The 12601-nt window shown below is 40.1% G+C and overlaps 1 non-coding gene across 1 annotated transcript; it reads right to left on the reverse strand.

Annotated features, from left to right (window-relative positions):
- Positions 1 to 4541: 4541 nt before the first annotated feature.
- On the reverse strand, positions 4542 to 4648 carry LOC131235739 (small nucleolar RNA R71). The gene has a single exon (XR_009166261.1). It is a non-coding gene; the product is annotated as a small nucleolar RNA R71 (small nucleolar RNA).
- Between the last annotated feature and the right edge of the window lie 7953 nt (positions 4649 to 12601).

The raw sequence follows: 12601 nt of genomic DNA on the forward strand, positions 1-12601 counted from the left end.
AAAACTTATGGGCTAAAGCTATTAATACTGCTTGTTACATTATAAATCGTGTGTATGTTAGAAAAGAAAAAGATAAAATAGCCTTTGAGCTATGGTCTAATAAGAAGCCAATTGTTAAATACTTTTGAACTTTTGGAAGTAAATGCTACATTTTACGTGACCAGGAAAATTTGGATAAGTTTGAAGCAAAGAGTGATGAGGGAATATTCATGGGTTATACTCTGAATAGTCGAACATATTGTGTTCTTAATAAAAGAACAAGAGTGATTCAGGAATCAATTAACGTTGTAATTGATGATCACTTGATTACACCCACACCAAGTCAAGATGATGATGATGAAGTCAACATTATCAATAAACTTGACTCTTCATCTAAATCAGATAATTTTGAATTAAAGTTAGTCAAAGACCATCCGATTGATCAACTATTAGGTAACGCTCGTACAGGTGTTCAGACAAGAAAACATTTAGAGAATATCTGTAATTATGTCTGCTTCACTTTCCAAATTGAACCGACAAATGTAAATGAAGCACTTACCGATGAAAGCTGGATTTTAGCTATTCAAGAAGAATTAAATTAATTTGTTAGCAATGATGTTTGATATTTGGTTCCTAGACCTTCTGATAAACATATAATCGGAACCAACTGGATTTTCATGAACAAACCTGATGAAATGGGAAATATCATTAGAAACAAGGCTAAACTGGTTGTACAAAGCTACACTCAGATAGAAGGAATTGATTACGATGAAACCTTTGCACCAGTTGCACGCCTTGAATCCATTAGATTATTTATATCAATTGCTTGCTATAAAAAATTTAAAATATATCAAATGGATGTTAAAAGTGCGTTTCTAAATGGTGATTTACATGAAGAGGTATATGTTGAACAACCTAAGGGTTTTGAGGACCCTAAACTCTCAGATCATGTATATCATCTTACAAAGGCATTTTATGGATTAAAATAAGTTCCTAACGCATGGTACAAAAAGTTGGCAAAATTTTTGCTTAGTCATAACTTTATGATAGAAAGCGTTGATAAAACTTTATTTGTCAAAAAATATAGTGAACATATATTAATCGTACAAATCTACGTTGATGATATTATTTATGGATCTATGTTGAGGATCAAATATTGCATATCAAATCCAATTTATTGCCTGGATTCACTAATCATGGTACTGTTTAACGACCCGATTTAATCGTGTTTATGATACAGGGTGTATTTACGAGCTTGGACTGAAACAAGGTGCTAAAAGCTGAGATTTAACCCTCAGAATTCACCAAAGCATGGAAAGGACCCCAGGAGACCAAGATCGATGAATTTACATGCCAGAGACCTGAGAAAATCGAGAAACTGAAGCTCAAGTGGCCCGAAATTGGTCCAGAATGCTAGATCACAGGGTTCCCACCATCCGTTGGGCTTGAAACTTCATAAATGGCCTAAGAACCACAAATTAACCGTACACGTCAAATTTCAACCCTCAAATCCCTCTGGAAGTGGCCCAACGGATAGATCAGCCCCTTGAATCGTTATGTGGAGCCCGCCTGATATCTGGATATACTTCAATTTTGGTCTCAACCCCTTAAATTGCGTTACAGAATGGATGGACGGAGCGGATTTTATATATACATCATGAGTGGACCTCACTGGCAGCGCCAGTGCACAGTGCACAAGTGCACTTGATGTGCATTGGACCAAGATTCTCGGTCAACAAAGGGAGACCCATCTCCTTCTCCTTCTCTAGCACGGACGAACAGCGGACGACCGAGGTCCCCGGTTTCACTCAGTGGGGCCCACCCCTTGCTCCTTTGAATGATTAGAGCCGTCCATGGTGTCTCTGGGGTAGGTAATACCCTCACCTAGGTGGCAAAGTTTCAAAAGGTCCCGGAGATCCATTTTTGATCGTCCAAAAGCAAGATGGACGGTGAATGGATCTGGTACAATGGGCCATGCAGAATTTGAAGAAAACCCACCTTTCCTGACCGATTTTTCGTCAGGAATCCAATGAACGAAGTGGATTTCTCTGAAGACATCATTGTGGGGCCCACCGAACACGTCAGCGCAACCTGCGTAAGGCTTACGCGCGTCCGTGAAATCCAGGACTGGTGAGGCATTCCGTGATCTTTATCACTGCCGGATTGTTGATCCGGACCGTCCAATGTGTCTACAGGGACGCCAATAACCTAGCCAAGATTGCAGAATCGACAGATAAGTTGATATCACGCCGCAAATACCCTCCAAGCGCAAGACGTTTTGCGCTTTTGCTGCGCATGCGACTTCTGCTGCGTAATAGATTACGAAAATCTTCATGGTGCGGAAAGGAGACTTGGGACTGAAGTCTCCAGGTTCCCAGCCAACAGGAGGAGAGCATATAAACTGGGGAAAAAGGATTGCAAAGGGAGACGGGAAGGTGATCAACGTAGGTTTGGCTGGGACAATTGCACAAGAGAAAGAGAAGTTTTGAGTTTGGTATTTTTTATTTTACTTTGTTTAAGGGATCCAGCTGCATCATGCCTGTGTGTGGCTAAACCTCTTAGCTAGGGCTAAGAGGTGAGCCTGTAGCGATTTCATGGGAGATACTGTTTCATGCTTTTAATTTAAATTCATGAACTGAATTTGATTTGTGTTGATTATTAAAGGAATGTTTTTCTTAGTCTTTAATGGTCTGTTGTGATTGGAATTACAATGGGTCTGTAATGACTTTGAATATTTCTTTTTCCCTTTTTTTGATGTTTATGACGTCAGGAAGCCCTGTTGTTCACCATCGTCTCCTGGGCATGGTTGGATGATGGTACCCTTCCTAACTTTCATGCACTGTTGATTGGTTGGTAATTAGTTTAATCATGTTGTTTGCTTTGTCTCCTGGGCATGGTTAGATGATGGAATCCATTCTAATTCATATACCTTTCATCTCTTGAAAACCAGATCAAGTAAGTTCAGCTTAAATTCCATAATTCTTGATGCAGGCATAAGATCTCCCTGATCTCTACAAGTGGATCCTCTGAATCCCTAGTTTTCTTACCTCTGATTTCTCTTTAGTTTTAGATAATTTATTTCACAATTATTCTTAAAATTCTATTTGATTGAGATTACATCTTTTGCTAGTTCTAGATCTAGTTAGTTCCAGATCACGTACAAGTTTCAGTCCCTGTGGATTCGACCTCGGTCTCACGAGTTTATTACTACATCACAACCCTATACTTGGGGAGTGAACAAGTTTTTGGCGCCATTACCGGGGACTGACGGTTGCGATTCTCTGAAATTAATTAGGTTTAGAATTAATTTAAGATTAGAATTTGACTAACTTTAGTTGTAGACTTTTTGATTTCTAGAACTAACTTGTTTTCCTATTTTGTAGGATCCTGACATAAGTTTCTAAACTGGTAATTCTTTCCTAATTTCTCTACTTTTGCTACTTTTAAAATTAGGGTTTAAATTTTAGAAATTTTATAATTCTAGTATCCTCCTATCTATAGGAAATATTTTATTTTTAGAAACTTTCCTCTTTTGTTTTTAGAAACTAGGTTATTTCTTTCCCTTTTTAGAAATTAACTTTCTATTTTTGTCTTGTAGTAACTTTCTAATTCTAACTCTTTTAGAATCTAATTTTGTTTTCTAATTTTCTACTCATAGAATTTTAGTTTAGAAACTAACTTTCATATTATGTAGGCCTTTAAGATAGAAATTTCTAATTCGGTAAAGTTCTTTCTCTCTACTTTTTATTTTTCATATCTCTATTTAATTTACTTTTTAGTGTGGGACTTTCTTCTTTTAGAAACTAGTTTACTTCTATCTTCCTTTTTAAAGATTTTTTTATTCTAGACATTCTCTTTAGAACTGACTTATTTTGTTTTATTTTGCAGGTTTTTAACTTAGAGACTCTAATTTGGTAATTTCTTTCCAACTCTCTCTTTCTTTCTAAATTTTCTTTCTCTTTCTTAGGATTAGGTTTTGAATTTAATTGAGGGTTGTGAGTGTTTCATGCCCAAGTGGGCTCGTGATAATACTCGACGTCTCTTGACTGAAGGAGGATTGGTTGAGGGGTTGACTATCCATCGCAGGACTAGACACTACTCGAAATCCCCTGAGTTAATTGAAGTTATGGCTAAAGACCAACCTCCTCTACTTCCACCCAGGTGGAGGATACCCAAGATGAGAATGAGGTGCATCAGGCACCCCCGCCTCGTACTTTACGAGATTATCTACAACCGGCGGGAGTGAGTACGCCCCCATGCATGATTTTCCCTGAAAACACAGGATAAATGGACATCAAGCCAGGAGTTATCCAACTCCTTCCCAAATTCCATGGACTTGAATCAGAAAGTCCAAATTTACATTTGAAAGAGTTCGATGAGATTATAGCTACATTATATTTTCCTAATGTATCCGAGGATACAATTAGGCTGAAACTCTTTCCTTTTTCCTTAAAAGAGAAGGCTAAGACGTGGTTACATTCACCGCGTCCTAGATCCATTGGCACATGGAACGACATGCAGAGGGAATTCATAAAAAAATTCTTCCCACATCATAAAATGACACTCTCAGAAAAGTAATCATGAACTTTGCCTAAAAGGAAGATGAAACATTCTTCCAATGTTGGGAAAGGTTCAAAGATTTGGTCAGTTCATGCCCACAACACGGATTTGAAACGTGGCGCCTTACAAATTTTTTCTATGATGGACTGACGTCTTCTATGCGCCAAATAGTCGAGACAATGTGTAATGGAGAATTCATTAATAAAAATGTTGATGAGGTATGGGATTACCTCGATAGTCTTGCTGAAAAAACACAATCATGGGACTATTACCCAAAGTCGAACACCACGTCTAGGCCGACTCAATTAAAGGAGAAAGGTGGAATATATCTCTTGAAGGAAGAGGATGATCTCAAGTGTAAAGTGACTACGCTCATAAGGAAAGTTGAGGCCATGGAAGGAAGAAGGATAAGGTTAATGAAATTGTTTGCGGCATCTGTGATTGCAACATTCATACAACTGAAAATTGTCCTACAATACCCGCCTTTCGAGAAGTGTTGAATGAACAAGCTAATGCCATAAACAACTATCAAAGACCTTTTACTGGACCTAACTCCAATACGTACAATCCTGGTTGGAAAAATCATCCAAACTTTAGTTGGAGGAATGGACAAACGGCTACCCCTCAAGGTTTCTTCAATCAAAATCCAAATCAAGTGAAACCTCAAGAGGAACCGGTTCAAAATTCCATATAAGAGCTGGTTCAGGCAATGCGGGGAATTACAGATTTTATGCAAAAGATAGATTCTCATATGACGGTTATAGAAAATGGGATGCTTCCTGCACAACCTCTCCCTAATCCTAAACGGTAGTATGAGATTAATGATCCCAGCTCTTCAAATTAGATGGGGCACGTTAAATCCATCACCACTCTTAGGAGTGGAAAGATCATTGATAAAACTCTTTCGGTTAGGCCCGAAAAGTCTCAAGAACCAGAAGAGGACAACAATGATGGATCTAGTGATGCCCCACAAAAATTAGAACCGAAACCTCTAGAGAAGCCAGTTGCTCCGTTCCCCCAACAGTTGGTTTCACCAAAACCTTTCTCTAACTCTCAGGATATCCTAGAGGTGTTGAAACAAGTGAAAGTCAACATTCCTCTACTTAATGTCGTGAAACAGATTCCTTCATATGCCAAATTTTTGAAAGACTTATGCACGACCAAAAGACAGCAAAGTATTTAAAAGAAAATTTTCTTGACTGAGAAAGTAAGTGCCATCCTAAAGTAAGACGTGCCACAGAAATTCAAAGATCCCGGTAGCCCAACTATATCATGTGTAATCGGGAACCATCGAATTGATCACGCACTTCTTGACTTACGAGCGAGCGTAAATCTGATTCCCTACTTGGTATACAAACAGTTAGGTTTGGATGAATTAAAACCCACCCTGACCACACTACAACTTGCTGATCGCTCTGTTCGTGTACCAAGAGGGATAATTGAGGATGTGTTAGTCCAGGTCGATAGATTTTACTACCATGTAGATTTTATCATCCTGGACACCAAACCAATCAATAACATGAGCACTCGGATTCCCGTCATTCTTGGTCGCCCATTCCTTGCCACGTCAAATGCAATTATCAATTGCAGGAATAGTGTCATGACTATGTCTTTTAAAAATTTGACATTGGAGTCAAACATCTTTTTTAATAACGGCAGCAACTCAGAGGATGATTATGATTTTCACGACATTAACATGATTGACTCTTTCGTGGAAGATACAACACCTCTAACCTTATCCTCCGACCATCTAGAGACGTGCCTGGCCCACTCCCATGATTTTGATGATGACATGATTAGGGAGACGTGCGCCTTGCTTGATACTACACCGGTACTTGAAGTTAATCGGTGGAGGCCACAATTTGAAGAATTGCCACAAACCGATGTAGTGCCTCTACCGTCTAACCTCAAGCCACCGAAGCTTGATCTAAAACCTTTGCCCTCTGATTTGAAATATGCCTATTTAGGTCAAGATGAGACATACTCGGTGGTGATCTCTGCCCACCTGGAGAAAGAACAGGAGAGTATGCTCATATCTACTCTCATTGAGAATAAAGAAGCCCTTGGATGGACGATAGCGGACCTCAAGGGAATCGATCCCTCGATTTGTACTCACCGCATATATCTTGAGGATAATGCAAAAATCGCTCGGCAACCACAACATAGACTAAATCCAAACATGAAGGAAGTGGTTAAGGACGAGGTTCTTAAACTATTGGACGTGGGTATTATATACCCTATATCTGATAGTCAATGGGTGAGCCCAACTCAAGTGGTTCCTAAGAAGTCCGGAATCACTATCGTAGCCAATGCTAATAATGAACTCGTGCCAACTAGAGTCACTACTGGTTGGAGAATGTGCATTGACTATAGGAAGTTGAATACCGTCATGAGGAAAGACCACTTTCCTTTACCATTCATTGATCAGATCCTGGAAAGGTTAGATGATTATTCTTATTACAGTTTCCTTGACGGGTATTCAGGCTACAACCAGATAGAGACAGCCCCTGAAGACCAGGAAAAGACCACATTTACATGTCCCTACGGCACCTTTGCCTACCAAAGGATGCTATTCGGACTATGTAATGCCCCTGCCACCTTTCAGCGATGTATGCTTAGTATCTTTTCTGATATGGTGGGGCAATATCTAGAGGTCTTCATGGATGATTTCTCTATTTACGGTCCATCTTTCAGCAAGTGCTTGGAAAGTCTTAAATGTGTGCTGAAAAGATGTGAAGAAAAGAACTTGGTACTTAATTGGGAGAAGTGCCATTTCATGGTTCAGAAGGGAATTGTCCTTGGGCATATCATCTCGTCCAAGGGAATCGAGGTAGATAAAGCAAAAATCGATCTTATCTCTAACCTACCTCCACCCAAGAACATCAGAGACGTGCGATCCTTCTTAGGACATGCAGGATTTTACAGGCGATTCATAAAGGACTTTAGTCTCCTCTCTCGTCCTTTATGTAATCTTCTTCAAAAGGATGCTCCGTACGAGTGGACTAAGCAATGCCAGGAAGCTTTCACTAAGCTTAAGGGCATGTTAACCACTGCACCTATCATGTAGCCACCCGACTGGAGCCTTCCTTTTGAGCTTATGTGCGACGCTTCTGATTATGCTCTTGGGGCGGTCTTAGGCCAGAGAAAAGATAAGAGGCCCTACGTCATTCATTACGCAAGTAGAACTTTAAATTTTGCCTAGGTGAACTACTCGACTACGGAAAAAGAACTCTTAGCTGTAGTGTTCGCCTTGGACAAATTCAGGTCCTACTTGATTGGATCCAAGATCATTATCTATAGAGATCATGTGGCACTTAAGTATCTTCTTTCTAAGAATGATTCTAAGCCCCGTTTGATACGATGGATCCTTCTACTCCAAGAATTTGATTTGGAAATTAAAAATAAAAAGGGAGTAGAAAACATTGTGGCCGATCACCTTTCTCGCCTTAATACCTCTGATTCCCTTGAGAGGACCCATATCAACGACATGTTCCCTGATGAACAACTGTTCAGAGTCTCCCATTCACCTTGGTTCACTGATATTGCTAATTATCTTGCTACAGGTGCCATACCGACATAATGGACTGTGCAAGATAAGAAGAAATTCTTTACCGAGGTGCGCAACTTTTTCTGGGATGATCCTTATTTATTTAAATATTGTCCAGACCAAATCCTAAGGAGATGTGTACCAGATGATGAGCATCAGAGCGTCATCTTCTTCTGTCACTCACAGGCCTGTGGTGGTCACTTTTCTACTAAAAAGACCACGACCAAGATTCTGCAGTGTGACTTTTACTGGCCCACTATGTTTAGGGACACTCATGAGTTTTACAAAGCTTGTGAGCATTGTCAGAAATTGGGAGCATTGTCCCGTCAAAATATGATGCCTTTGAATCCCATCCTTATCATTGAAGCATTTGATTGCTGGGGCATCAATTTCATGGGACCATTCCCCCAATCGTTTGGAAATCTGTATATTTTGCTCGCCGTGGATTATGTCACTAAATGGGTCGAAGCGATTCCGTGTCGAACTAATGACCATCGCACGGTCATTAAATTCCTAAAAGAAAACATCCTTTCTCGATTCGGAACGCCTCGAGCCATCATTAGTAATGGGGGCTCACACTTTTGTAATAAACCATTTGAGAGCTTAATGAAGAAATACGTTATCTCTCATAGGGTGAGCCCCCCGTACCACCCACAGACAAGTGGGTAAGCTGAGATTTCTAATAGGAAAATTAAGTACATTTTGGAGAAAACGGTTAACCCTGATCGTAAGGATTGGTCAATCCAATTGACCGATGCCTTATGGGCATATCGTACTGCCTTTAAAACCCCTATTGGAATGTCTCCCTTTAGACTTGTCTATGGGAAAGCTTGCCACTTGCCTGTGGAGCTGGAACATAGAGCTTACTGGGCGATCAAAAATCTTAATTTCAATCTGGACAACGCTAGCTCACTACACAAACTTCAACTGAATGAACTTGAGGAAATCCGGAATGATGCGAATGATAATTCGAGAATCTACAAGGACAAGATGAAAGCATTTCATGACCAACACATATTGCGAAAATCATTCACGCCTGGTCAGAAGGTCCTTTTGTACAATTCTCGATTACATCTCTTTCCGGATAAGCTTCGATCTCGTTGGACCGGCCCTTACATTGTTGTTACTATTTTTCCTCATGAGGCTGTTGAGATAAGAGATCCCAATAATGGCAAGGAGTTTAAAGTCAACGGACATCGATTGAAACCATTTTTCGAGAAATTTGATTCAGAGGACATGTCCATACCCCTGACTGTTCCTGTTTACTAGGATTGATCTCCTAGTCTGATGGAGGTATAGGTAGGTTTATCGCTTTCATAGGACTAGGGTAGTTGCTTTATTTGTCTGACTGAAGACGGTAAACTTAGCGCTCCTGGGAGGCAACCCAGCTCTTCATTTCATTTCATTTTTATCATTAGTTAGTTCAATGTTTGTGGGTAACATTACTGCAAACCCTCACGAGACTACAACTCATCCACTAGGGGCAACCTAGGAGTTTAAAGGCTTGTTGCATATGCTAAATGCAATCGAGAGCACCTAAGAAAGTGGTATAGGTAGGATTTTATTTTTGTTATTTTTGTATTGCCTTCTCTCTCGTACTGACCGATGCCCATGCTGCGATTTCTTGGAAAGTGTCTCTCGATTCATCATCCAGGTACTATCTTCCTATCACTTCATATTTACTTTTCGTTGTCCCAAGTGCATTGCATGCTCATATCTTTTACATTGAGGACAATGTATATTTTAGGTTGGGGGTGGGAGATTAGGTGACCTAATCAGCATTTTCTTGGTCTTGAGCAAAAATTGTGAAAATTAAATTTTTTTTTTTTAAATTTTTTTTTAGGATTTCTGATGAATTCGAAGTGATTTTGATGGCCATCTAGGGAACTTAGAATTTCAAGACGTGTGATGTTGGTACTTTATGACTCTTGGATTCAGTTATCTATTAGATTTCACAGTTAAATTTAAATTGTTAGTCCATGGTTAGAAGTTTTAAACATTGATTGAGTCATGATTTCACATGTCACATTTCGCTTACACATTAAGATTTTAGTTTGATACTGAAGGGTTAATTTGGTGATCAGTAAGCATGGAAGGAACCATCTTAAAAAAAAAAATTGCCGTTATGATCAATTGAAAGGAAAAGTTACCGTTGAAAGAGGTTAGGCAAGGACTCTTCACTATAGGTTTGCTCCCTATACGTGTGGATTTCCTTCCCTACGGATAATACGTAAAAAGGTTTGAGTACGCAGTCTTCACCATAGGTTTGCTCCCTATAGGTGAGGATTTGTTTTGGTATTACTTTTAATTAAAAAAAATCATCAAAAGCTGAAGGAATGAAAAGATGATCTTCGAGGCAAGTTTTGGTTATCATGGACTCTCTTACTGGTTACCAATGATATCCTAAAACAGAGAGTTACGTATTAATGTTGAAAGCCGAGATTACACTATACACCTGTGGAACTCAGTGTTTAGGATTGTTCTAATTGAGGGACTAATACTTTGAAATTGAATATGAAATGTACCGTGTGTTTGAATCTAGGACATAGTAATGCCCAACATTCATGAATTATAGAATTCTAGGATCTGGATTGTTTCTCAAAAATCATTCGATTTTATAGAAATTGTTCTGTAATTCTCAACTTATTTTTCGCATACTTTGCTCGGGACTAGCAAAATGCTGGTTGGGGGTTGTGTTGAGGATCAAATATTGCATATCAGATCCCATTTATTTCCTGGATTCACTAACCATGGTATTGTTTAACGGCCCGATTTAATCGTGTTTATGATACAGGGTGTATTTACGAGCTTGGACTGAAACAAGGTGCTAAAAGCTGAGATTTAACCCTCAGAATTCACCAAAGCATGGAAAGGACCCTAGGAGACCAAGATCGATGAATTTACACGTCAGAGACTTGAGAAAATTGAGAAACTGAAGCTCAAGTGGCCCGAAATTGGTCCAGAATGCTAGATCACAGGGTTCCCACCATCCGTTGGACTTGAAACTTCATAAATGGCCTAAGAACCACAAATCAACCGTACACGTCAAATTTCAACCCTCAGATCCCTTTAGAAGTGGCCCAACAAATAGATCAGCCCCTTGAATCGTTATGTGGAGCCCGCTGATATCTGGATATACTTCAATTTTGGTCTCAACCCCTTAAATCGCGTTACAGAATGAATGGACGGAGCGGATTTTATATATACATCATGATTGGACCTCACTGGCAGTGCCAGTGCACAGTGCACAAGTGCACTTGATGTGCACTGGACCAAGATTCCCGGTCAACAAAGGGAGACCCGTCTCCTTCTCCTTCTCTAGCACGGACGAACAACGGACAACCGAGGTCCGCCGGTTTCACTCAGTGGGGCCCACCCCTTGCTCCTTTGAATGATTAGAGCCATCCATGGTGTCTCTGGGGTAGGTAATACCCTCACCTAGGTGGCAAAGTTTCAAAAGGTTCCGGAGATCCATTTTTGATCGTCCAAAAGCAAGATGGACGGTGAATTGATCTGGTACAATGGGCCATGCAGAATTTGAAGAAAACCCACCTTTCCTGACCGATTTTTTGTCAGGAATCTAATGCACAAAGTGGATTTCTCTAAAGACATCATTATGGGGCCCACCGAACACGTCAGCGCAACCTGCGTAAGGCTTACGCTCGTCCGTGAAATCCACGACTTGTGGGGCATTCCGTGATCTTTATCACTGCCGGATTGCTGATCTGGACCATCCAATGTGTCCACAGGGATGCCAATAACCTAGCCAAGATTGCAGAATCGACAGATAAGTTGATATCACGCCGCAAATACCCTTTAAGCGCAAGACGTTTTACGCTTTTGCTGCGCATGCGACTTCTGCTGCGTAACAGATTACGAAAATCTTCATGGTGCGGAAAGGAGACTTGGGACTGAAGTCTCCAGGTTCCCAGCCAACAGGAGGAGAGCATATAAACCGGGGAAAAAGGATTGCAAAGGGAGACGGGAAGGTGATCAACGTAGGTTTGGCTGGGACAATTGCACAAGAGAAAGAGAAGTTTTGAGTTTGGTATTTTTTATTTTACTTTGTTTAAGGGATCCAGCCGCATCATGCCTATGTGTGGCTAAACCTCTTAGTTAGGGCTAAGAGGTGAAGCCTGTAGCGATTTCATGGGAGATACTATTTCATGCTTTTAATTTAAATTCATGAACTGAATTTGATTTGTGTTGATTATTAAAGGAATATTTTTCTTAGTCTTTAATGGTCTGTTGTGACTGAAATTACAATGGGTCTGCAATGGCTTTGAATATTTCTTTTTCCCCTTTTTGATGTTTATGACGTCAGGAAGCCCTGTTGTTCACCATCGTCTCCTGGGCATGGTTGGATGATGGTACCCTTCCTAACTTTCATGCATTGTTGATTGGTTGGTAATTAGTTTAATCCTGTTGTTTGCTTTGTCTCCTGGGCATGGTTGGATGATGGTACCCTTCCTAACTTTCATGCATTGTTGATTGGTTGGTAATTAGTTTAATCCT

Source organism: Magnolia sinica, chromosome 19 (genome assembly GCF_029962835.1).
Source record: "Magnolia sinica isolate HGM2019 chromosome 19, MsV1, whole genome shotgun sequence".
In the NCBI taxonomy this organism is placed as follows: domain Eukaryota; kingdom Viridiplantae; phylum Streptophyta; class Magnoliopsida; order Magnoliales; family Magnoliaceae; genus Magnolia; species Magnolia sinica.